The sequence below is a fragment of the Bos javanicus genome, chromosome 5, assembly GCF_032452875.1.
Source record: "Bos javanicus breed banteng chromosome 5, ARS-OSU_banteng_1.0, whole genome shotgun sequence".
In the NCBI taxonomy this organism is placed as follows: domain Eukaryota; kingdom Metazoa; phylum Chordata; class Mammalia; order Artiodactyla; family Bovidae; genus Bos; species Bos javanicus.
This window is the reverse complement of record NC_083872.1, coordinates 48,221,448-48,246,376: the sequence shown is the minus strand read 5'-3', so window position 1 is coordinate 48,246,376 and position 24,929 is coordinate 48,221,448. Positions and strand designations below refer to the sequence as shown.

The following is a 24,929-nucleotide window of genomic DNA, read 5'->3' as shown; positions in this document are numbered from 1 at the left end:
CCCCTTGTGATCTGTTAATCCATCTTTCCTTCTCTCATCTGATTAATTATTTTCTCACTTTTGGATTCCACCTGTATTGTGGCTGCCCCAATCCTAGATTAGGCATATATTCTGAGAAACCTGGAGTAACGACATTTGAAAATGCTTCCACGTCAGAACCTGGCTGTGGGAAAAGGCGGGTACATACGTACAAAGAGACTTTCTATAGGAGGAAAAATAGTAGATGCAGACCTAGCCCTAGAGGTCTGCTTCCTCTGAGAATCTGGAGAGATAGAGCAAAGAAGAGCCCTGTGACACAGCCACAACGTCTCCCTGAATATTCCAAATCCCGGAAGCTCCAGTGACCTCCCGAGCCATGGCACTGACTGGCATTTGCTGGTCTGCAGGCCATGTCAGCTATGTCATAGAGGAATCTAGGGAAGGGAGTTGCCATTAAGACAGCACCACTCCAAAAGAGGGCTTCCCTGGTGGCTCAGACTGTAAGGATTCTGCCCGAAGTGCAGGAGACCCAGGTTCGATCCTTGGGTCAGGAAGATCCCCTAGAGAAGGGAATGGCAACCCACTCCAGTATTCTTGCCTGGAGAATTCCATGGACAAAGGGGCCTGGTGGGCTAGAATCCATGGGGTCACAGAGTCAGACACAACTGAGCGACTAACACTTTCACTCCAAAAGATGCAGGTAGTTCAACCCACTTGCAAAGGTGGTGCTGACCAGGGACACAGGACAAGACATCCCGTTGCCCCATATGAGGCAAGAGCTGCAGACTCTGGAGCTAGACTGCCTGGGTTTGAATCCTGTCTCTGTCACTAATTTGCAAGTCACATAACTATTTGGGGATCAATTTTTTCATTTTTAAACAGAAATAGTAACAGCATACACCTAAAAACATTTGTTGGGGAAGTTCCCTGATGCCCTGGTTAGGACTTGGTGCTTTCATTGCCGTGGCCTGGGTTCAGTCCCTGATTGGGGAACAGAGATCTCACAAGCTATGCAGCATGGTCAAAAAAAAAAAAAAGAGGCATCATTGTAAGGATTAAATAAGCCAATATAGGTGAAATGCTGAACAGCACTCAGCACATAGAAGATGCTATACAGGATTGGTTCTTATTTCTGTTATCCAGCCTCTGGCTGCAGGGTGGGCATAATACTAGCATGTTTTCCTCCAGAACTTAGAGGAAAACAAACAGGATATCTTGTCATCCTGTGTCCCTGGTCATCACCACCTTTGCAAGGGGGCTATTTGATCTTTGCACACAAGAATATCCACAGACATTGTCCAAAATATATCAAAGTCTTCAACCCCATTTTGGTTGTATATTCCATGCATAGAAATCATTAATATAACTACAGACTCCTTTTTCCCCATTGCAATTTGCATTGTATTTGATCTCAATGGATTTGGTTACTTAAAGGAATCATCCCCTGAAAAATCAACAAGATGCAAATTGGCTGCATTACAGCAATGGTCTTAGGGCTACCCTTGTGGCTCAGCTGGTAAAGAATACACCTGCAATGCAAGAGACCTGGGTTTGATTCCTGGCTTGGGAAGATGCCCTGGAGAAGGGAATGGCTACCCACTCCAGTATTCTGGCCTAGAGAATCCCATGGACTGTATAGTCCATGGGGTCACAAAGAATCGGACACGAATGAGCAACTTTCACTTTCACTTTAGGGGTCCCTGATGCCCTGCAGCTTCATTGGCTCATGGGGTTACTCACTTTCTGCCATTCAGTCCAGCCCTCAGGCCTGGCTGCTCCAGACTCCTGACATTGTTCTTGGTTGGAAGGATCACAGTGTTGGAGGAGGTACCTTTGTGGGGGTCTTCCTCCTTCAAGATCTTAGCACCCAACTCCAGTTATTCCTCCAGATCCCAGCCTCCAGCTGTAGCTCCCTGCTTAATGTTGTTCAGCCGCTCAGTCATGTCTGACACTGCAACGCCATGGACTGCAGCATGCCAGGCTTCCCTGTCCTTCACTATCTCCCAGGGTTTGCTCAAACTCACGTTCAGTGAGTTGGTGATGCCATCCAACCATCTCACCCTCTGTCGTTCCCTTCTCCTCTTGCCCTCAGTCTTTCACCAAATCAGGGTCTTTTCCAGTGAGCTGGCTCTTCTTATCAGGTGGCCAAAATATTGGAGCTTCAGCTTCTGCATCAGTCCTGCTGCTGCTGCTGCTAAGTTGCTTCAGTCGTGTCCGACTGTGCGACCCCAGAGACAGCAACCCACCAGGCTCCCCCATCCCTGGGATTCTCCAGGCAAGAACACTGGAGTGGGTTGCCATTTCCTTCTCCAATGCATGAAAGGGAAAAGTGAAAGTGAAGTCGCTCAGTCATGTCCGACTCCTAGCGACCCCAGGGACTGCAGCCTACCAGGCTCCTCCGTCCATGGGATTTGCCAGGCAAGAGTATCAGTCCTTCAGCATCAGTCCTTCCACTGAATTTTCAGGATGGATTTCCTTTAGGACTGCCTACTTAATGAGACTACACTAAATGCGCTTCTGCAGCCAGTCTTTGCCCCTCGCCTGCTCATCTGCATTCTTCGGGCCACCTCACTGTGTTCCTCTGCCCAGTCCTCTTCCACAGACCTCTGTCTCCACTTAGATTCCCCTTTGCCTGAGGATACTATTCTCCTTGTCCAGTTGAGAATAACTGACGGCTTAGTGGAATACTAGAAGAGAGAAAGAGGAAACAAGAAGATTTCCCCTGTTTGCAATTTTCCCTGATGACTGAACTGTAGGTGGTAGTGAGAAGAGCCAGCCCTATGTGAAACATGAAATTTGTGATGGCCCAAAGAAAAGTCCAAATGAACTTCCAGAAGGGAAAACAGATCCAGGAGAGGGGAAAACAGCAGCTGCTTGTTTCCGTGGTTCAGCCAGCAATGCTCACTGAAAAACCAGAAAGTGAAGTGAGGTCAATGTGAGTAAAGGTCTCTAAAGTCTCATACTTTATTATCAGCATGAATGGAAGAGAGATACCCTTAGAGTTGCCAGTCAGGCGGTGGGTTTTGCCAGAAGGAACAAGAAAGAAAACTTGTTTCAAGGCACTGAGATATTGCTATTTCTGATCACGCCTTAATGTGACCTACCTTGTGGCTCAACTGGTAAAGAATCTGCCTGCAATGCAGCAGACCTGGGTTCAACCCCTGGGTTGGGAAGATCCTCTGAAGGAGGGCATAGCAACCCACTCCAGGATTCTTGCCTGGAGAATCCCGATGGACAAAAGAGCTTGGCAGGCTACAGTCCATGTGGTCACAAAGAATTGGACATGACTGAGCATTGAAGATTATCTGAACTTAACTATTCATCCCATCCATCAATCCAAGAATATAGTTCTGGGGTCTATGTATATGAACTCTAACAGATTTCAAGGATTTTCTAAACTGTAGTAAGCAAGCTGGCTGTGGGACCCAGGACATTCTGTGGGGCCACCAGAGTTTAAAGTCCCATTCCTTTATCTTTGGTCACCAAATCTGTAGACTCAAAGAATTTTCCTGTGGCCTTGTACTCTTAAATCAGGCAGTTGGCAGGCTGATGTATAGTCATTATTTATTACAATGGGGGATACATTTGGCCATAAAACAATTATATTCAGCCCAATCCCCAGCCAATTTAATACTGTCATGGAAAATAAAACCTGCAATTCAACCAGCTAATGAAAATCTAAAACTTTCACAAATCCACAGGTATATTGCACTGCCTGTCCAACAACTGCTGAAGAAACCTTGCTAGTACAAAAAAATTCAAATACCTCTTTTGTTTTTTGACGATGACTTGTGGCTTGAGGGATCTTAATTCCTACCAGGGATTGAACCCAGGCCTTCACAGTGAAAGTGCAGAATTGTCACTGCAGTCATGTTTGACTCTGTGACCCTGTGACTGCAGCCCAGCAGGCTCCTCTGTCCATGGGGATTCTCTAGGCAAGAATACTGGAGTGGGTTTCCACGTCCTCCTCCAGGGGATCTTCCTGACTTCTGCATTGTAGGCAGGTTCTTTACCGCTGAGACACGAGGGAAGAAGCCCTTACCACTAGACCACCAGGGAAGTCCCTCAAATACATCTTAAATGTGTCTGCTTTCTCTCCATCTCTGTTGCCACTTCTACTGTCCAAGCCCTGAACCCCTTTTTATGCTCTGTGTAGTCTCACTGCCTGCCTCAATTCTTTTCCATCCTCAGTAAGTGTGATCTTTCTAAAAACACAAATCTCGTCACAAATCTAATGCTTGCAGCTAAAATTCAAAGTCTCTCTCCAATGGACAGAATCAAGTGACATGGTCTGGCTCCTGCTTCCTTCCCCAGCCTGAGCTCTCACCAGCTTTCCCCACCTAGTGCCCCCATCCCCACTCCACCGGCCTTCCTAGGAGGCTTGGGATGCACCATTCTCTTTTCTATCACTTTGAGACCCCTCTCACAGGCTCCGGTATCCTCTGCCTGGAATTCTTTTCTCCTGGACCCTCTTCCACCCTGACGAACCTCCTCCTTGTTCTTCAAGTCTCAGTTTATTGATTTATTTTTATTTTTTGGAGTATAGTTCCTTTACAATGTTATGGTAGTTTCTGCTATATAGCAAAGTGAATTAGCCCAAGTCTCAGTTGAAATATTATTCTAGCGGCCTTTCTCCCTGCCCACATTCTCTACTTAGTCAGGTCTTCTGTATATTTTCTTGGAACACTCTGGACTTCTCCCCGGTAGCAATTCCTGCAACTGTCAGTAAGCTTTGTGTAACTTGCCCCAGGCGGAGGGTGAGGGAAGGTCTGTCTCAGCATATTTGCATGCTAGCCCCTGGCACAGCAGCCCCTCCCACTGATTTGCATGATGAATCAGCCACAGGGTGTCTCCACTGGGCATCTGTTCCGTGAGTAGAGCTGACTCTGAGCAGACAACCCAGTAGAGACCTACAGCTCCCTCAGAGCCTTTCCCGGCTCTCTCCTGTCCTCTGGGCCACTGCTGACCTTCATTCAGACCTCATTTTCCTCCCCTACCCAGGGTTCTGCACCCCATGCCCCTCCCCTGTGGTCTCCCCATCTCTTCCTCAACACATCCAATATAGTCTTTCCTCCACTCCATTTCTGTCAGCTCAACTTTGGGCCAGTGTGTTCATTTTGAAAACACCAACTGGTAAGCAAGTGAATTAACAACGGCTGCTTCCCAAACACCAAACACCATGTCTCAGACACAGGACGAACTTGAAGCAGACAGGGGTTGCTTAAACTACTCAGTCTCTATTTTACTTTCCTCTGGCAACAAGACTCTATTTTTTATTTATTTTTAAATTTGAGGGGAGGAAATTCCTCTCTTTCACTCTCAGCCTCTGAGATTCCCCTGGTGGCAGGGGAGAGCATGTGACTTAGGCTAGGCCAGTTGATATATTTTGACCCTCTGATTGGTGCAGACACATGATCCAAGGCAAACCCATGAGATTTCATGTCAACACTTTTCTGAGACTAACTAGTAAAATGAGTCTCTTTCTCTGGTGGGATTAAAGCTGGTAGGATGCATGCCTGTAACTTCTAAGGACGGGGTGGGGAGCAGGAAGGCATGTTGCCGCAGCATGGGATGGGCTTGTCTGAGGATGAAACCCATGCAGAGGACACCAGAGGCCAGATCTGGAGGAAGTTCAAGTGTGGAAGACATCATTTGAGCCTAGTTGTGCCTAAAGGCTAATAAAGTTTCTTCTTTACTTGAAGAATATCAGATTTGGTTTTTTCTCACTTTTATGCAGGAGAATCCTGACTATGACATAAATTAAAGAGTAAAGAAATGGTAAAGCAATTATACTCCAATAATGTGTGTGTGTGTATATATATATGTATATAATTAAAAAATGAAGAAATGAATGAACACAGTGAAAGTCAGCAGACATGACCTGCAGAAGGCCTTGATTCTTGTGGTTCTACCACCCTCAGAGTGTGAAACCTTGGACGAAATTCTGAATTTCAGTTTCTTTATCTACAGACTGAAGAAGCTGGTTGGACTAGATCTTTAATATTCTTTCTAAGTTTAAAATTCTAGGATTCTGTGATAGCAAGATGTCCATAGAATCTAAACGCAAAAGAATTAGTTCCAAGTGCTGAGAATTGGGAATAAGAGCCCGTAAAGAGAACAGTGCGGGATCAGGACAGACTCTTCCTGGTCCTCCCGCGGTTCATGTGTGCACGGCTTCCTGCTATGCTTCCAGGTTAGAGAAACAAGGAACTTCCTGTACTGATAACAGAACCTACTAGAGTCTGAAGCCAATAAATAGGAAAATAGCAACCTCATAGCGGTGGAGAGTCGTGAGATAGCTTCTTTATTTCACAGTCACTGCAGGTGTGTGTGTATGTATAACATACATACATAAATAATATACATAAATATACATTTAAGTTAAACATTGTGGGAGATATGTCCTTCCTTAAATTTAAGATAATATAAAAATAAAGTCATTCATAATTAAACATAAATAATAATAATAATATACAATTCCTATTAGGGTCTAGTAAACAAAATAGGCCTTCCCTGATAGCTCAGCTGGTAAAGAATCTGCTTGCCATCCAGGAGACCCTGGTTCGATTCCCGGATTGGGAAGATCCTCTGGAGAAGGGGTAGGCTACCCACTCCAGTATCCTGGCCTGGAGAATTCCATGGACTGTACAGTCCATGGGGTTATAGTCCATGGGGTCGCAAAGAGTCGGACACAACTGAGCAGCTTTCACTTCATTTCAAACAAAGTAAAGCGAGCAAAGAAAGTAAATGAAACATCACTTATTATCACCCAGAGATGAATGAAAGATAATGTGGCTATTATTCTGATTATAGATTTGGAAAAAATTGTGTTTTAACTTGTAACTAAATATGTCTCTGGAACACCATTCAAGTCAAAGATATACTCTGTTTAACAAAAGCACTTTTCTTACAAAAGAAACAATTGCTATGTGAAAAGAGAAACTGAGCCAGAGGCTAATCTCATATAAATCAATGAAAATTCTCCCATAAGTATTATTAATAGTATCTTAATTTATCATTTCCCCTCAGAGTTACATAAACTGAAAATCTAGCATCGCAGATAAAACACATAAGCCATCAAAGTAGAAAAATTTTGGTCTTCTGTTTTTCTCTTTGATTTGATATTTCTTTACCCGTCACATACTGGAACTAAAAAATGAAATCTTGTCTAATTTCTCAATAGATAATGATCTTAAACAATTATCTTTCAAATAGCCTTAGATTAAAATTTTAGAACCACCTTTAAAGTTCCTTTCAACTTTTTCCTGTCATTTGAAAGGGCATTCCACACATATTAGGTCTGGTCCAGTAAAGAGCCATAGAAAAGGCATGATGTAACTATGATGCCTCTAGAGGATCTTAAGCTCAGATGAGGAGATGAGAGAATATGAGTGGGATGGGACTGTATTGAAGACATTTTCACGTCAAATAATTCAGAAACAGGTCTCATGAGTGATAAGGTAAGTTCAATTTTCAATGTGATCTTTGTTAACTATTATTCAAAGCCTCTGAAGAAACAGGAAAAAAGAACAACCGTCTCTCATCTATTTGTCAAGCCATAAATAAGAGGCTAGGTTATAGCGTGTAGCACAAACCATTTTGAAAGTTTTTTACTTTTTTTTCTTTCATGGGGCTATAAAATTATATAGTGCATTCTCAACTTCGGAACTTGCTAGAGGAAAAGAGCTTAGGAAATATTCATTTCCTACAGAACACAGGAAATATGCGCAGGCTTCTCGCTATCTCTTGTTCCCTTAACTTCTGGATTTGGGCCAAGATTATTTAACTCGTTAGCCTTTGACTCAGTAATTGTTAAGCCCAGCTGTGTAGTGTTTTGGTTATTATTTTTCATACATAAACAGTATGTGCAAACTAAAGTGGAACTGTACGCAGTGACAGTGGCTTTCATCCCTTCATTTACTCTTACATTCATCAAGCGGTTATTGAGCACCTTCTGTGTACCAGGGCACTGCACCGTGTGGCGGGGCTGGCAAGACAGAGTTCAGTCTCTGTGTCTAGGGACCTGAGGGCCACCAGTGGAGACTGAAAGTAAATGACAGCAACAATGCAATCTATGAAGTCAAAGTCAGAGGGATCCTCCAGGATCCACGGGAGGTATAGGATCCCCATTGGGTGGGGTCACTATTGAGACAGGCTTCTCCAGGGGCACCACTCAAATGAAGCCTGAGAGGTGGAAGGGAGTTTAGCCAAGCAAAAGAGGGAAAGGGTGGGAGGGGGCTGCTCCCACAAGATCCAGGAGCCACCAAGGAAGCCCTCAAAAGATCCAGAGCACAGTCTAAACACCAGAAACAGCCAAATGACAGCACCGTGCTAAAATAGTCTTTGTTAAACAACTACCAAAGTTTCGATTTCACATCTGAAATGATGAAGCATGATTTGCAGAGGTGACGGCTCTGTGTGTTCCTGAGCTAGTGATGGATGGCATCACAGCAGAATATCGGGCACAGATGGGAGGAAGCAGATCGGAGCTGAGGCCCAGAAATGACTCTGTCAGAAGCCATTTCATGTTGCGAAAATCTCATAAATTTCCTGAAACAAAGCTCACTTACATTTCAGATGAACAGACTGAAAGAGAAATGAGGAATGGAAAGAAGGGTGGAGGGAAAGCCAGCAGATAATACAGACAGATGTCTCTAAAAGAGCTTATGTACAATTTTTCTTTCAATTTCTACAGTTCCTGTTGACAGGTGCTTTTTTAGTTCTACAAGGATTTCCTACTAAATAAAAACTTTTAAAAATTATTGCATGATGCTTTTTTCTTGCATTTTAAAGACATGAGGCATATCAAATTCATGTCTTTGTTATGAAGATTGAGAAGCAGAATTTATTCGATTGAGATTAGGTTACTAAATATTTATATTTGGGAACTGAGGGGTTTTTTTTCTATTTTTATGTTGAATCCAGATGTTTTCAGTTTGCATAAAATGACAACAGATATGTGTAATGCCTTCTTCAATAATTCATATAAATCTCTGCACAATGCCTAGCATATAATAAGTGCTCAATAAATGTAGCTATTATTAGTGTTGATATATGTTTACAGTAAATAAATAAAAAAATATTTCCTAAGATATATACACTCTTTTAAAAAACAAACAGTACAGACACATGGTGAGAAAAGCAAATAATTTTCAAAAACTTGTAATGAAGATCAACAAAGATTTGCCTCTTCTCCTTCTTGCCCTCCCATCCTTTCCTCAGATGCAGTTGAGTGCCTTTAATTCTTTTAGTTACTGCTTCAGATGGCTGTCTCATATTAGTAAATTATAGGCTTACCTATCATTTTATTGTGAAACCAGTTTGAGGCGTTATTAACTAACTTCTTTCCACAAGGAGGACTTAAATCGAGTTGGTGATGTGTCCAGGCCTGGTGTGCTGCAATACATGGGGTCGCAAAGAGTCAGACACGACTCTGAACTGATCCTCTTATTCATTCACTCAAGAAATAATTATTGAAAAAAAGAAAAAGAAAGAAAGAATTATTGAATACTGACTGTATGCCAAACACTGAGTAGGCACGTGCCGAGGGTGCCACTGTGAACAAAACATCTTCCCTGTGGGTAGCTTACATTCTAAGAGAAGAGACACTGAACAAACAATTAAATATATTGTATGCCAGGTGGTTAAAAATTCAAAGGAGAATAGTTAAGTAAGGTAGGGCTAAGTGGAGGGGCTACAGTTTTAAACAGTTGGTCCAGGAATGCCTCACTGAAGAACTGTGTATGCACAGGCATGCGTTCTCAGTCACTCAGTCGTGTCCAACTTTTCTGAGACTCAATGGACTGTGTAGCTCGCCAGGCTTCTCTGTCCATGGGATTCTCCAGCCAATAATACTGGCGCAGGTTGCCATTTCCTCCTCCAGGGGATTTTTCCTGACCCAGGAATTGAACCTGCCTCTCTAGCACAGATCCTTTACCACTAGCACCGCCTGGGAAGCCCAAGAAGTTGATTATTTGACTCTAATCCTTGGGAAAATTTTCTTATATTGTTGACACGCTCTTCACCTTTGTTTTCTCTATTCTTTACTTTTGGATGCCCTATTGATCACATGTTGGTCCTACAGGTTTAATTCTGTACACTGCTTGGATATTTTAAATGTATTTTTTAAAGGTTTTGTTTTCTGGGAGATTTTCTTGATTTTATCTTTTTAACTCTTCATACTGCAGATATATGGTATATATATATATATATCTTTTTTTGAGACTCCTGAGGTCTCCTGGGAAGTCATCTCTGACTTCCAGCCTCAGTATAGAAACTAAATTGCTGACATTTTATGCCCAAACAAGTGGATGACAGTCCACTGACCCATACAATCACCCTGTTTTCAGCCCTAAGCCTAAATACCACCCACTGCTCTACTGGGAATTCGAGAATCCTAAGTCTTTCTGGATTCCTCTGAGCAAATCTGATTTTTCTTGTCTATATGGCCCTCTGTGTTCAGTGAGAGGCTGCTTCTTCTGTTCTGCTAAATTTGCTAAATCTGTATTCCAGAAATGTGTGGAAACCTAATTTTTTACTGACTCCAATCATTCTTTTTGTCCTCATGGATGTATAGGTTTCACATGCTTTTACTATGATTCTGGTGGAATCTAGGGAAGAAGATAATATTAATGTATTGTCTAACCTGTTGTCTATAATTGGATATCCATGTACTATTTTTAAAAGTATTTATTGATTGCTAATTTACATCATATACATGCATACATTTATGTACAGTTTCCATAAATTTATCCCAAATATACATTATATATGTATGTACATATGTGTGTATATATGTACGTGTATTTGTGTGTGTTAATCTTTTTTCCATCATTCCAGTGTTTCAGAGTTGAGATACATAAACTTAAGAAATATCTTCTATCTCAAAGACGTAAAATCCTATACATTATGTTTCAAGGTGAATAGCATAGCATATTTGAGGACCTGCAAGAATGGCTAGAGTGTATGTTTATTTTCAGAAGAGGGAAATGATCACAGAAGACTCTGGAGAGAATTTTTTTAAAAATAGAGCCAGAAGAGCCATGTAAGCAAAGTTAAGAAGTCTGAAGTTTATTCTATGACCAATAGAGAACCACTGAATGAGCAGAGCATGATGTAATCAGATTTATACTTTAGAAAAATTCCTGGCTATAGCAGAAATAATTGAGTAGGGGGCAAAATGGAGATGAAGATCAGCTTACAGGTGGTTGCAATGATTGAGTGATAAAGGCTTGAACAAAGTCAATGGCAGCAGAGACAGAAAGAATTTGACCAATTTGAGAGATACTTCGAAAGGAGAGTTGATGACTCTTGGTGTTTGTTAGAAATAAGAGTGGAAACGGGAAGAGGAGTCAGGGATAATTGCCAGTTCTGACCAAGGCAGAGGATGCTGGTGCCATTTGCTAAGATCGGAAGCACAGATGGAGCAGCAGGTGAAGAAGAAGGTGATGTGGGAAGAGAGAAGAGAGTAGGATCCAGAAGCCAGCTCTATCCACTGAGGCAGACCACAGCCAACCACATGGAGAGGGAGACTCAGTCTACCCTAAATACAGACTGAAGCACTAACTGATATCTCCTGCTGGTCACTGATCAGAGACGGTGATCTGGGGACCAGAGCAAGAACAGGACTGTCTATTACGTCACAGTTCACTGAAAAGACACCACCATTTCCACAATTTATCTCCAGGGATAGAGAAAGTTACTCCTACCATAAACCTTTAAAATTGTATCTTTGTTACAGGCCTCACATGGCAGATTCAACATGCTAATTACAGCTACATGCAACTGTACTCCCCAAATTGAAGATACACATTCTAGTCAAGCACACATACAACACTTATCCAAATCAATCCCACACTAGTCACAAAAGACAGCACAGAATTTTTCAAAAATGTGATGCCTTAGAGATTACATTTTAACCACATCATTACTAAATTAGACAATGACAATAATCATATAGAAAAGGAGAAATATTACATTGTGATTGGAAGCACCTCCAAACAATTCATGAATTGAAATGGAAATGATGATGGAAATTACAAAATATTTAGACATGAACAACCATCAAAGTATCAGAATATATGGTGGTTCTTAGATATCAATTTATAGCTTCAAATATTTCTTTAAAAGTATTGAAATGAATAAGCATTTCCTTCAAGGAAGTGCATAAAATCACTCAAAAAAATTAGGCACCAAAGTAAGATCTCATCTTTCTTTAATACAAAACATTATTAGGTATATTTTACTAGAATAAAAAATGGGGTGGGGGACAGAGGAACATTATTGGGTAAATAAACAAACACTTATTTTCCCAAGTAAAATTTTTATCAACCAAGTAATAAAAATGCTAATTTCATTCAATCTGCCCTCTTTGCTTTTTTATATCTATACTGATCAAAAACATCAATGGGTTAGTATTAACAGATATTCAGCTTTGTCATAAAAATTATGTGTATATAATATCTATATGTATATGCAATATGATTGTATGTATATATCACAGTCTAATTTGACATTTTGCCTCTAAATAGAAAACAGCTCTGAGAGAAGCAGGATGAAGGAATGAATACGGACATGGTCCCAGGGTCAGACAGCATTGAATTCTGTCTCCACTTTAACCTTGTATTACCTGAGCGACTTTGGCAAATTTCTGAAAACTTCAATTTCCTTCTCTGTAGACTAGAATTACTGTGACGCTGGTGCCAGCCACAAATGACAGCTACAAGTTACTGAACACACAGTGCTGGCATTGGGTAGAGACACTCATCTTTGTTTCGTCATTCTAATAGTGACATTGAGTTTTACCAAGAGACTGCTATAGACTGAAGGTTGTATGAGTTCCTTCTGAAGGCTTAGGGAAAAATCTGTTCCCTTGGGTTTTTTCTGGTTTCTTGAGGCTGCCCATGTTCCTTGGTGTGTGACCTGTGAGAAATAAATTGCTGTTTACAAGCTAGGCGTTATTGGTAAAGAGCCTGCCTGCCAATGCAGGAGACATAAGAGACACGGATTTGATCCCTGGGTCAGGAAGATCCTCTGGAGGAGGGCATGGCACCCCACTCCAGTATTCTTGCCTGGGGAATCCCATGGACAGAGAAGCCTGGTGGGTTACAGTCCATAGGTTTGCAAAGAGCTGGACAAGACTGAAGTTACTTAGCATAGCACTGTCCGTGGTATTAAGTTATAATGGACCGTGAACCAAGACAGAGATGTTATTTATGATAAAAACTCAAGCATTCCTTATCCAGACAAACAGCTGTTCCAGTGGACAAAGGAAGTATAAACAAATCCCTAATCAATAACTTGGCTATTTTTTTCTTTCTTATCCAACTGAGTGTATTGCTGAAATATAGTTATGACACAGACACACAAGTAAATCTCACACTTTTGTTATTTTTCCCCTTTTGGACTATCATGGAAGAGTTTCTTCTAGGACTTGAGGAATGGTGTGTACTTTTTCACACTTTTCCAAAGAGGAATAAGCAGACTTGTAAGGTTTAATAGACAGAATAATAACTCCCAAAGAAGCCCATGTCATAATCTACTGGACCTGTGGATAAGTTACAATATGTCAGGTTTCACTGCAATGGGGATTTAATGTAAATGGAATTAAAGTTGCTGATCAGCAAGTCCTGAGATGGGGACAGTATCCTTGATTATCCCAGTAAGCCCACTGTAATCATAAAACATCTCTAGAAATAAATGTGAGAGAGAGAAGACTCAGTGTCAGAGTGACGCAGCCTGAGAAAATCTCCACCTACCATTTGCTGGCTTTGAAGAAGGAAGCAGGTTACACACCAAGGAATGTGGGCAACCTCGAGAAACCAGAAAAAAAAAAAGGGAACAGATTTTCTCCTAAGCCTTCAGAAGGAACTCAAGTCTTGCCACTGCCCTCATTTTAGTGAGACCAATTATAGACTTCTGACCTCCAGAAACTTAAGCGAATAAGTTTGTATTGTTTTAAGCCACTGAGTTTGAGATAAATGGTTGCAATGGTAGTAGGAAACGAGTACATAAGAGTTCCTTACAAGGAAAGAAAGAGACGGTGGCCACTCACTAGATACATTTCTGAAAGGCCTTTCTCCCCTTTCATCCACAAAATCCTGACTATGTTTGTGATCCCTGCGTTGGTGACAGTTTCTCAGGATTCAGCCTTGGGACATCTCATTCCTGTGTGTTCTGACTCTATAACTTCATCCACATTCGTGGCTTTCGATGCTGTTTTTATACAGGGCTGATCCACAAGGTTGTGTCTCTCCCTCAGCCCTCCTTGCAGAGTTCCAGGCCAGAATATCTCTGGGATCTCACAAGGATCTCACAAGGATCTCAAGCTTCGTGGGTCCAACACTGAGTTTTTTCTTTTTCTATTCTCCACTCCCCATCCTCACATCCCCAGCCCACCTTTCCCTAGATTTCCCCAATTGCTCATGATAGAAACTCATCAAAAAACATTTGACACCTTTTCTCAACCTTGCAAAGAATCAGACACAACTGAGCATGCACGCACACACACTCAGCCTCTGATTACCACGTCTCATCAAGCCTGTCTTCAAATACGTCTCTAATTCATCCAATTCTTGCCACTGTTTGTCACCACCCTAGTCCAAGCTATCATCATATCTTCCCTGAACTACTGTATCAGCCTCCTAAAACCCCTGCTTCCCTCTTCCCTCAGAGAATTCTCCATACGGCAGCCCAAAGTGACTTTTTTTTTTCTGCACTGCACAGCTTGAGCTGCTTGTGGGATCTTATTTCCCCATCCAGGGATCAAACCCAGGTCCTCAGCAGTGAAAGCTCAGAGTCCTAACCACTGGACTGCCAGGGAACTCCCCAGAGTGATCTTCTAAAATATGAATGAGACAATCCATGCCTCTGCTTAAGATCTTTTTATGGCTCATGCAAGAGTATCAAAACATGTTCTTTTCTGGCTGGAATCATGGAGAAAAAGGAGAGAAGAAAAAGAAGGTTCCTGCTATACTATAAACCCATAAGAAAAAGCAAAGGAAATTCACAGAACTGAAGACCAAGAGCCTGGGAAAGAAGTTTGTGCAAAACATGCTTTGAAAAGCAAGTAGAAAATTTATCAATGATAAAGCTAAGCACTATTACAAGGCGTATAGGCAGATGTACAGAAGTAAAATTGTTAGGATGGCAGGAAAGGCTGGTGACTTCTACGTTCCTATGTGCCAATCCAAATTGGCACTTGTCATTAGGATCAGAGGTAGCAGTGGTGTGAGCTCAAAGGTCCGAAGGTACTGCAGCTTCTTCACCTCCTCCCGATCTTCATTGGCACTTTTGTGAAGTTCAGGGAGGCTTTAGTCAACATGCTGAGGACTGTGGAACACAGAATGCACGGGGGTACCCAAGCCTGAAGTCAGCAAATGAACTGATCTACCAGCTTGCCTATGGCAAAATCAACAGAAAGTGAATTGCCCTGACGGGTAACACGTGGATCACTCAATTTCTTGGTAAATGTGGCATCGTCTGCATGGAGGATCTGATTCATGAGATCTATTCTGTTGAAAAATATTTCAAAGAAGCAAACAACTTCCCATGACCCTTCAAATTATCTTCTCCACAAGGTGGAATGAAGAAAAAGACCACCCATTCTCTTAAAGATGGAGATGCTTGCACAAGATCAATAGGCTTATTGAAATTAGTTTGTAATTCTTGCAAAGTGAAAGACAAAGGAAAATCCAAACCCTGAGCATGGCTTAAAAGGCCCTACGTGATCTTCCCCCATTTTTCAAAATTTATCTTATGCCACTACCCCATGGAGCCACACTGACCTTCTTCTAATTCCTTGAATCTTCCAACCCCGCCACCCACCTCCAACCTCAGGGCCTTCATACAAGCTGTTCCTTCTGTCTGGAGCATGTCTCCCAACCTTCCACATGACTCTTCAGCCTTCAGGTTGCATCTTATCAGAGAGATCTCCTCCTACTTGAAGAAGTTCTCATAACATCTGTTATTTTCTTCCATTTTCTGAGCAAAATCATTAATTATACATACACTTAACTATTTAATTCCGGTAACCCCTACTGGTCTAGACGTTCCCCAGATCATGTCTACTGTGCTCATCTCTGCCTGACTCACCCCAGGCACAGTGTCTCACACATAGTAAGTGCTCAGTTCAGTTCAGTTCACTCGCTCAGTCGTGTTCAACTCTTTGCAACCCCATGGACTGCAGCACACCAGGTTTCCCTGTCCATTACCAGCTCCCCGAGCCTGCTCAAACGAATGTCCATCGCAATGGTGATGCCATCCAACCACCTCATCCTCTGTCGTCCCAGTCTCCTCCTGCCTTCAATCTTTTCCAGCATCAGGGTCTTTTCCAGTGAGTTGGTTCCTCGCATCAAATGGCCAAAGTATTGGAGTTTCAGCTTCAGCATCAGTCCTTCCAATGAATATTCAGGACTGATTTCCTTTAGGATTGACTGGTTGGATCTCCTTGCACAGTAATGTTTGATAAAAGAATAAATGAATGAATGAAGGATGAACTTGGATGAAGTTGACAGAGTTTTTAAACTCTCGTGTCCTGGTACTTCCTTAGTGGTCCAGTGGTTAAGAATCTGCCTTGCGATGCAAGGGACGCGGGTTCAATCCCTGGTTGGGGAATTATGATCCCACATGCTGTAGAACAAGGAAGCTCCTGCGTCACAACTGCTGAGCCCGCGCACCACAGCGAAGTCCCAGTGCAGCCAAAAGGAAAAAAGAAAAAAACCTCTTCTGTCATCTTCTAGAAATTATTTCTTCCTCTGTCCCCCATTAGATTCTCTTTGCCACTTCCTCCTCCCTTCCCTAGCCAGTGCTCCTAAATCTTCCTGCAGCATCAAAATACGTCTATCCTGTCACATTCCCACAGGGACTCTGCCCTCTTCTGGCCAATATGGGAACTGACTCCATTTCAATGGCGCTTGAGGATTTATTTTCCTTCTCAGGTATTTTTATCTTAATCAGCAACCTCTGGAACACCAAGAGCTTGACGCAAAATAAAGACCCCAAATCCATTTCTATTTAATAATGGGTATAAATTCAAGTCTGTTATCAAATTCGTGAATGATGAATTCCTAAATATAACCATAGCAAATGTCATCTATCAGTTCAACACTTATTTATTAACTATCTACACTGGCTGTGAAACTTAGAACTCTTCAAGGAGCCTCGGACCCAACAGTGGAGAAAGATACTGTAGGTAAATTAATGAAACTGTCCCTTCTGTAGATCATCCCCATCTCATTTCCTCCAGGGGAGGAGGATGAGCCTGGGTTAAAATTTTCATCAGCTCCTATACACTACGGCACGTGTATGTGTGATGTTAGTTGCTCAGTCATGTCCGACTCTCTGCGACCCCATGGACTGTAGCCAGCCAGGCTCCTCTGTCCATGGAATTTTCCAGGCAAGAATACTGGAGAGGGTAGCCATTTCCTTCTCCAGGGGATCTTCCTGATCCAGGGATCGAAACTGTCTCCTACATTACTGGCAGGAGCCACATTGGCATGGGCTTCCCCAATAGTAAAGGATCCACCTTCAATGCAAGAAACCCAGGTTTGATCCTCGAGTCGGGAAGATCTCCTGGAGAAGGGAATGGCAACCCACTCCAGTATTCCTGCCTGGAGAATTCCACGGACAGAAGAGTCTGACAGGCTACAGTCCAAAGTCAGACATGACTAAGCACCCAGGCACATACCCATTATGGCACATAAAAGACCTTTTCATATTTCCATCATGCCTGAAAGAGGGGCATTTCTAATAAAGATTAGAGGTAGGATCAAGAAAAAGAGCTAAGAGTACTCTACATTTCCAGGGAAATGTTTTAAAAACCATATCTTTCTTGGAGGCCTAGATGACACTACCTTTGAGAATCGTCAGTGCTTGTACATGTGTGATTGACAGTTAATCGTGAGGCCAAAGGAAACACTTGCTGGACAGAGTTCCACTCACCCTAACAGGGAGACCTGAAAAGTAGTCAGGGTTTGGAACACTCGCATCTACCCTGGGCTACTCTGAGGCACTCAGAATGCCAGAGGCCACTCGCGTTGACCTGCTTAGGCCACCTCTTCCCACCACCATTCCTCATTCCACTCTCACTCCTGCGTATTTTAAGAGGCTGAAAAACTCAGACTTGGGGAAAAGTAATGCTAGGGAAGAGGGATGGACCCAGGAATAAAACTGAATCCTGTGCCATATTTTCTCATTTTCCTTGTCATGGCTTCTTTAGATACACCTATCCTTTAAAAGTGGACATTTAATTTCAAATACATGGGGTTTTGAAAGTATCTTGGATATTACTTTCTCATTTCGATATTAATTTCTCATTTAAATGCTTTCTTCTCTGCAATCACCCTTTGTGTGTTTTCAGTCTTCTAACTTGACTGAAGCTTTCAATGCCTAAGTCATAGATCTCTCTTGGTAAATGTCATATTGCACCTGAAAATATGTGGGCTACTTTCAAATATCTCTTGATAGTGATTTCTGACATAATTCCATGGTGATAAGAGAGCAGACTCTGTAGGATTTCAATACCTTTAGACCATGAAATTCTTGCACCTTGTTTTTATGCCCCTGGATATGTTCCAATGTCTCCTAGTTTACACTCTATGGGAACTTGAATAGAATTTGTATCCTATTAATGTGTGAAAATTGTATAAATCTTAATTATGTTGAATTGGTTCATGGTGTTTTTCAGGTCTACTATATCCTTCTACTTTTCTGTATATCCATTCTATTAATTTTTGAGAGTCTGATATTGAAACTCCAATTAAAAATCTTAGCTTATCTACTTAAAAAATAATTGTAATATATAGTATAACCATATGTAATTTTGTTCTTGTTTTCTAAGTCTCCTGTAAATGTGTAATCATACTTCTATAATTTAAAAAATAAAAAAGAATGAGAAAAAAATTTTTTTAATCCTGTGTGTAAGGGTAAGATTTCCCAAAAGGTAGGTGGAGTTTCTTTCGTGGGAGTTTAAAAAGAAGAGGCATTTTCTAGGAGAAAGGATATGGAACATTCATAAGGAAACACCCTGTAAATTGTTCAACTTCTTGGATTATTTTCTCTTAGACTGTTGGAAATGCTGTATTTAGTGTACAACATTTAGATAATTTACTTTTATATTATATACTATTATTATATTATAGACTATTTATTATTATATTATGCTATATCATTACTATATAACTGGTATGTTATATTAACATAATAATATTAATACGCTATATAATATTAGTACTATAACCCTCCATGTGGTAATTCTTCTTAGATACACCAAACCTCCAATAAAATCTGATGTACCCATAAATCATTGTATGAGAACGTTAAGGTAAATATAGATGTAATGCAGTATAATTATATTCATCAGAATCTTTTGGTGGCTGCAGATCCAATTGGCTCAAGTGAAAAGATGAACTCATTGGATTATTGAACTGAAAATCCAGGTGCTCAAACTAAACATTCAAGAAACTCTCTTTCCTTCTTGTAAGTGCAATTTCTTCTGTGTTGTCTTTTTATTTTCAAGCAGCTGCTCCCATCGATGGGTGAAATGGCTACTAGAAGCTTCAACTTAACAAATCTGACAAAATCAGAGCTTCTATCTCCAAAATGTTTCGTAAACAGTATTAAGCAGATACCTTTTTGCTCCACTTGTAAAATCTCAAACCAGTCATTGTGGATGCGAATGGACAAACCTGGGTAAAATGCCCATCTCCAGAGGGAGGAAAGTCAGGTCCTCGGACCACATAAACCAAATCTGAAATGACAAATCTGGATGAAAGACACATAGCATTTAAAAATAGATATGTACTGATAAGTCCTCTAAATAAAACCTTATATTTTAAATTTATTTTCTAAGTAAATATATAGCAAAGTGAAAGAATAGAGGAGTGATCCAGCAATCTCCCTCCTGGGCATATATCCAGATAAAACTCTAATTCACAAAGATACATGCACCCCGTGTTCATAACAGCACTATTCACAATAGCCAAGACATGGAAACAACCTAAATGTTTGCTGAGAGATGAATGGTTAAAGAAGATGTGGTGCATATACACAATGGAATACTACTCAGGCATAAAAAGGAACAAAATACTGCCATTTGTAGCAACATGGATACAACTAGAGATTATCATACCAAGTTATGTGAGTCAGAAAGACAAATCCTACATATATGCTGGCACTTACATGTATGTCACATACATACACACAAATCCTACATATATGCTGGCACTTACATGTATGTCACATATATACATACAAATCCTACATATATGCTGGCACTTACATGTATGTCACATACATACACACAAATCCTACATATATGCTGGCACTTACATGTATGTCACATACATACACACAAATCCTACATATATGCTGGCACTTACATGTGGAATCTAAACTATGACATAAATGGATCTATAGACAAAACAGAAGCACGGATGTACAGGACAGGCAAGTGGTTGCCAAGGTAAGGAAGGTTGGGGGAGGGATGAACTGGGAAGCTGGGCTTAGCAGATGCAGTCACTTATATAGAGAATGGATAAATAACACGGTCCTACTGTGTAGCGCAGAGGACCATCCTCGATATCTTATGATAAACCATAATAGAAAAGAATAAAAAAGTGGGTATATATGTATAACTGAATTGCTTTGCTGTATACCAGTAATTAACCCAACATTGTAAATCAGCTATACTTCAAGTTTTTAACAAATCACTGAAGCATAAAAATAGAGGAAGAAAAAGTTTGCTTCTTAGAAAGGGTCAGCAGGGAGTGAGGTCAGGGCTAGTAGTTGACTCTGGCATAGAGGGTTCCAGGTGTGGGCAAAGAGAAGGGCAAAAGCTGCAAGAGTGACAAGTGCTGGGAGGATCTGACAGACAGGGAAGGGCCCCTGTGGCTGGAATACAGCAAGCAAGGAGTGAATGGTAGGCACTGCAGAAAGAGAGGTAGAGAGAGCAAATGGAGACTGCCTTGTAGATCACGACAAAGACCATAGCCTTTATTCTAAATACAATAGGAAGGCATTGAAGTAATTTGAGCCCAGGATCACCATGCTGTTACTTTCACTTTAAGAGGATGACTGCCTATTGTTACAGACTTTAGGAGGAATCAGGGGAGGGGAGAGAGGAACCAGATGAGCTAGGAGGCACAAAGCGTCAACACAAGATGAAAGATAACAGCGACTTGTGTTACAATGGTGGTGGTAGAAGTTGCATACATGGTCATATTCAAGAACTATCTTTGAAGTCAATGCCAATAGTATTAGGAGATGGATTTGATAGAGGATGTGCGAGAAAGAAAGGGATCCAGGATGAATTCAAAGTTTCTTGCTGGAGGAAGCAAGAGTTCCATGGAGGTAACAATATGTAAAGAATACTGGCAGCATGTCCCAACATCACACACACACACACACACACATGTTTTATTGAAGAGCTAATGAACTCTGTTACTTACAATCTGGCATTCAATGCCTGCACATGTCTGGCAATCCCAAACACTGCTCTCAAGTCTAACATACTTCAGGCCCACAGGGAAACACCTCTTGCCTCCTATACTTGAACTACAAGCATATGACTGTCCTGATGTGTACAGGTTATGCTATTACCAATGCTTAGGGTAAAAATACTGCTTTGAGTGAGAAGAGGATTGGAACAGTGCAAGTTCTCAGGTAAGAGAGACAAAAGACATTGTCACATCTTTCCTCTTACATAAATAGCATCATTTCCCAGCAGTACTGAACATCAATTTTCTTGCTTCTCTTGATATTCCAACTTGGGAGATACCTATCAACTATCTTTATTTGAAACCGTTGCATATAATTTCTGGAAAAGAAAATTTGCAACATTTAAAAAATTAATATTACTCTTAAATTTATATGTATAGACCTAGAGATAACTAATGCATGAACTATAATACTGGTTGTTTATACTAGTAATTAGATGAACATTAAAGCTTAGATTTGCAAATGATTTTACTTTTATGAAAATAATGAAATTTAACTTTTTAAAAAATTTAAATATATGTAAATTAGGCACAGGGTCTTGCGGAGGTAAGCCATGAACTTTAGCTCTGTAAAGTGATCAGCTGTATTTCTTTATCCACAGTCAACCTGCCATGGATATCCCAGCACCAATCCATTGGTATGAGCATTTTTTGAAAATGGACTAAGTTTGATTTAAAATTTTGATATGCACTGTTAATAATTATCCCATGTATTTTTCCCTTCAAATCTTGCAGACAATTTCAACTGTTTAGAAGAAATAACTTTCTTGAAAACACAGAAATGAAGGATATCTACAAACTCTTGGTTCTCACACCAACCCTTTGACATAGATGGAGATACTGAAGCATAACACCATGAAATAACCTGCCCTGATATAGCTAATAAGCAATAGATCTGATGTTCAAATCTAGGTCTGCCTGGATCTAGAGAGAGCTAGAAGGTGTCCTTTACATATATACATACACACATATACACACGGAACACTATTTATTTTGGGATTTAAAATAATCCAAAGAACTATGCGTGTGTGTTCAGTCACTTCAGTTGCATCTAACTCTTTGCGACTCCATGAACTATAGCCCACTAGGCTCCTCTGTCAATGGGATTCTCTAGAAAAGAATACTGGAGTGGGTTGCCATGCCCTTCTCCAGGGGATCTTGCTGACCCAGGGACTGAACCCGCAGCGCCTGTGTCTTTTGCATTGCAGGCAGAGTCTTTAACCACTGAGCCACCTGGGAAAGAACTGTGATCAACCTCAAAATGTGCCTCCTTGTGGTTTTTTCTCTCCTGGCAATTTTACAGGATTTGGACAATGGCCACATCTGTATAACGAACAGATGGAATCTGGACTCTTTCCATCTGGCCCATCTCTAAAACACACTCATCTCAATGGATTGGTGCTGGGGTTTCCGTGGTGAGTTAAGGGACTCTTCAGCCAATAGGGAAACACAGTTGCTCAACTGACAGAGCTAAGAGATAAGGGTTTCCTTCTGTAGAGTTCTTAAGTCTTGTTAGTGTGAGTCTATTTGCCCCACCAAGAAATCAGTTGAGAGACAGAATTTTTTTTTCCCCCAAATTAGAAGCATTTGCTTCTATTAAAAGTGTTTGGCTCAAAATGGATTAAAGACCTAAATGTAAGATCAGAAACTATAAAACTCCTAGAGGAAAACATAGGCAGAACACTCGATGACATAAATCAAAGCAAGATCTCCTATGACCCATCTCCTAGAGTAATGGAAATAAAAACAAAAGTAAACAAGTGGGACCTGATTAAACTTAAAAGCTTTTGCACAGCAAAGGAAAGTATAAGCAAGGTGAAAAGACATTCCCTCAGAATGGGAAAAAATAATAGCAAATGAAACAATTGACAAAGGATTAATTTCCAAAATATACAAGAAGCTCATACAACTCAATACCAGAAAAACAAACAACCCAATGAAAAAGTGGGAAAAAGACCTAAACAGACATTTCTCCAAAGAAGACATACAGATGGCTAACAAACACATGAAAAGATGCTCAACATCACTCATTATTAGAGAAATGCAAATCAAAACTTCAATGAGATAATCACCTTACACCAGTCAGAACGGCCATCATCAAAAAGTCTACACACGATAAATGCTGGAGAGGGTATGGAGAAAAGGGAACGCTCTTGTACTGTTGGTGGGAATGTAAATTGATACAGCCACTATGGAAGACGGTATGGAGATTCCTTAAAAAACTATAAATAAAACCACCATATGACCCAGCAATCCCACTCCTAGGCATATACACTGAGGAAACCAAAATTGAAAAAGACACATGCATCCCACTGTTCATTGCAGCACAATTTACAATAGCTAGAACATGGAAGCAACCTAGATGTCCATTAACAGATAAATGGATAAAGAAGTTGTGGTACATATACACAATGAAATATTACTCAGCCATAAAAAGGAATGCCTTTGAGTCAGTTCTAATGAGGTGGATGAACCTAGAACCTATTATACAGAGTGAAGTAAGTCAGAAAGAGAAAGATAAATATCATATTCTAATGCATATATATGGAATCTAGAAAAATGGTACTGAAGAATTTACTTACAGGGCAGCAATGGAGAAACAAACATAGAGAATAGATTTTTGGACATGGTGAGAGGGGAGGTAGTGTGAGATGTATGGAGAGAGTAACATGGAAACTTACATTACCATATGTAAAATAGATCAGACCAGGTCGCTCAGTCGTGTCCGACTTTTTGCGACCCCATGAATCGCAGCACGCCAGGCCTCCCTGTCCATCACCAACTCCCTGTCCATCACAACTCACAATTTCACTCAGACTCACATCCATAGAGTCAGTGATGCCATCCAGCCATCTCATCCTCTGTCGTCCCCTTCTCCTCTTGCCCCCAATCCCTCCCAGCATCAGAGTCTTTTCCAATGAGTCAGCTCTTCACATGAGGTGGCCAAAGTACTGGAGTTTCAGCTTTAGCATCATTCCCTCCAAAGAAATCCCAGGGCTGATCTCCTTCAGAATGGACTGGTTGGATCTCCTTGCAGTCCAAGGGACTCTCAAGAGTCTTCTCCAACACCACAGTTCAAAAGCATCAATTCTTCGGCACTCAGCCTTCTTCACAGTCCAACTCTCACATCCATACATGACCACAGGAAAAATCATAGCCTTGACTGGACGAACCTTTGTTGGCAAAGTAATGTCTTTGCTTTTGAATATGCTATCTAGGTTGGTCATAACTTTCCTTCCAAGGAGTAAGCATCTTTTAATTTCATGGCTGCAGTCACCATCTTCAGTGATTTTGGAGCCCAGAAAAATAAAGTCTGACACTGTTTCCACTGTTTCCCCATCTATTTCCCATGAAGTGGTGGGACCGGATGCCATGATCTTCGTTTTCTGAATGTTGAGCTTTAAGCCAACTTTTTCACTCTCCACTTTCACTTTCATCAAGAGGCTTTTGAGTTCC

The 24,929-nt window shown here is 41.0% G+C and overlaps 1 pseudogene; it reads left to right on the top strand.

The window, feature by feature from the left end:
- The first annotated feature begins 15,015 nt into the window (after positions 1–15,015).
- Positions 15,016–15,682, top strand: LOC133248683 (large ribosomal subunit protein uL30-like; annotated as a pseudogene).
- The last annotated feature ends 9,247 nt before the right edge of the window (positions 15,683–24,929 follow it).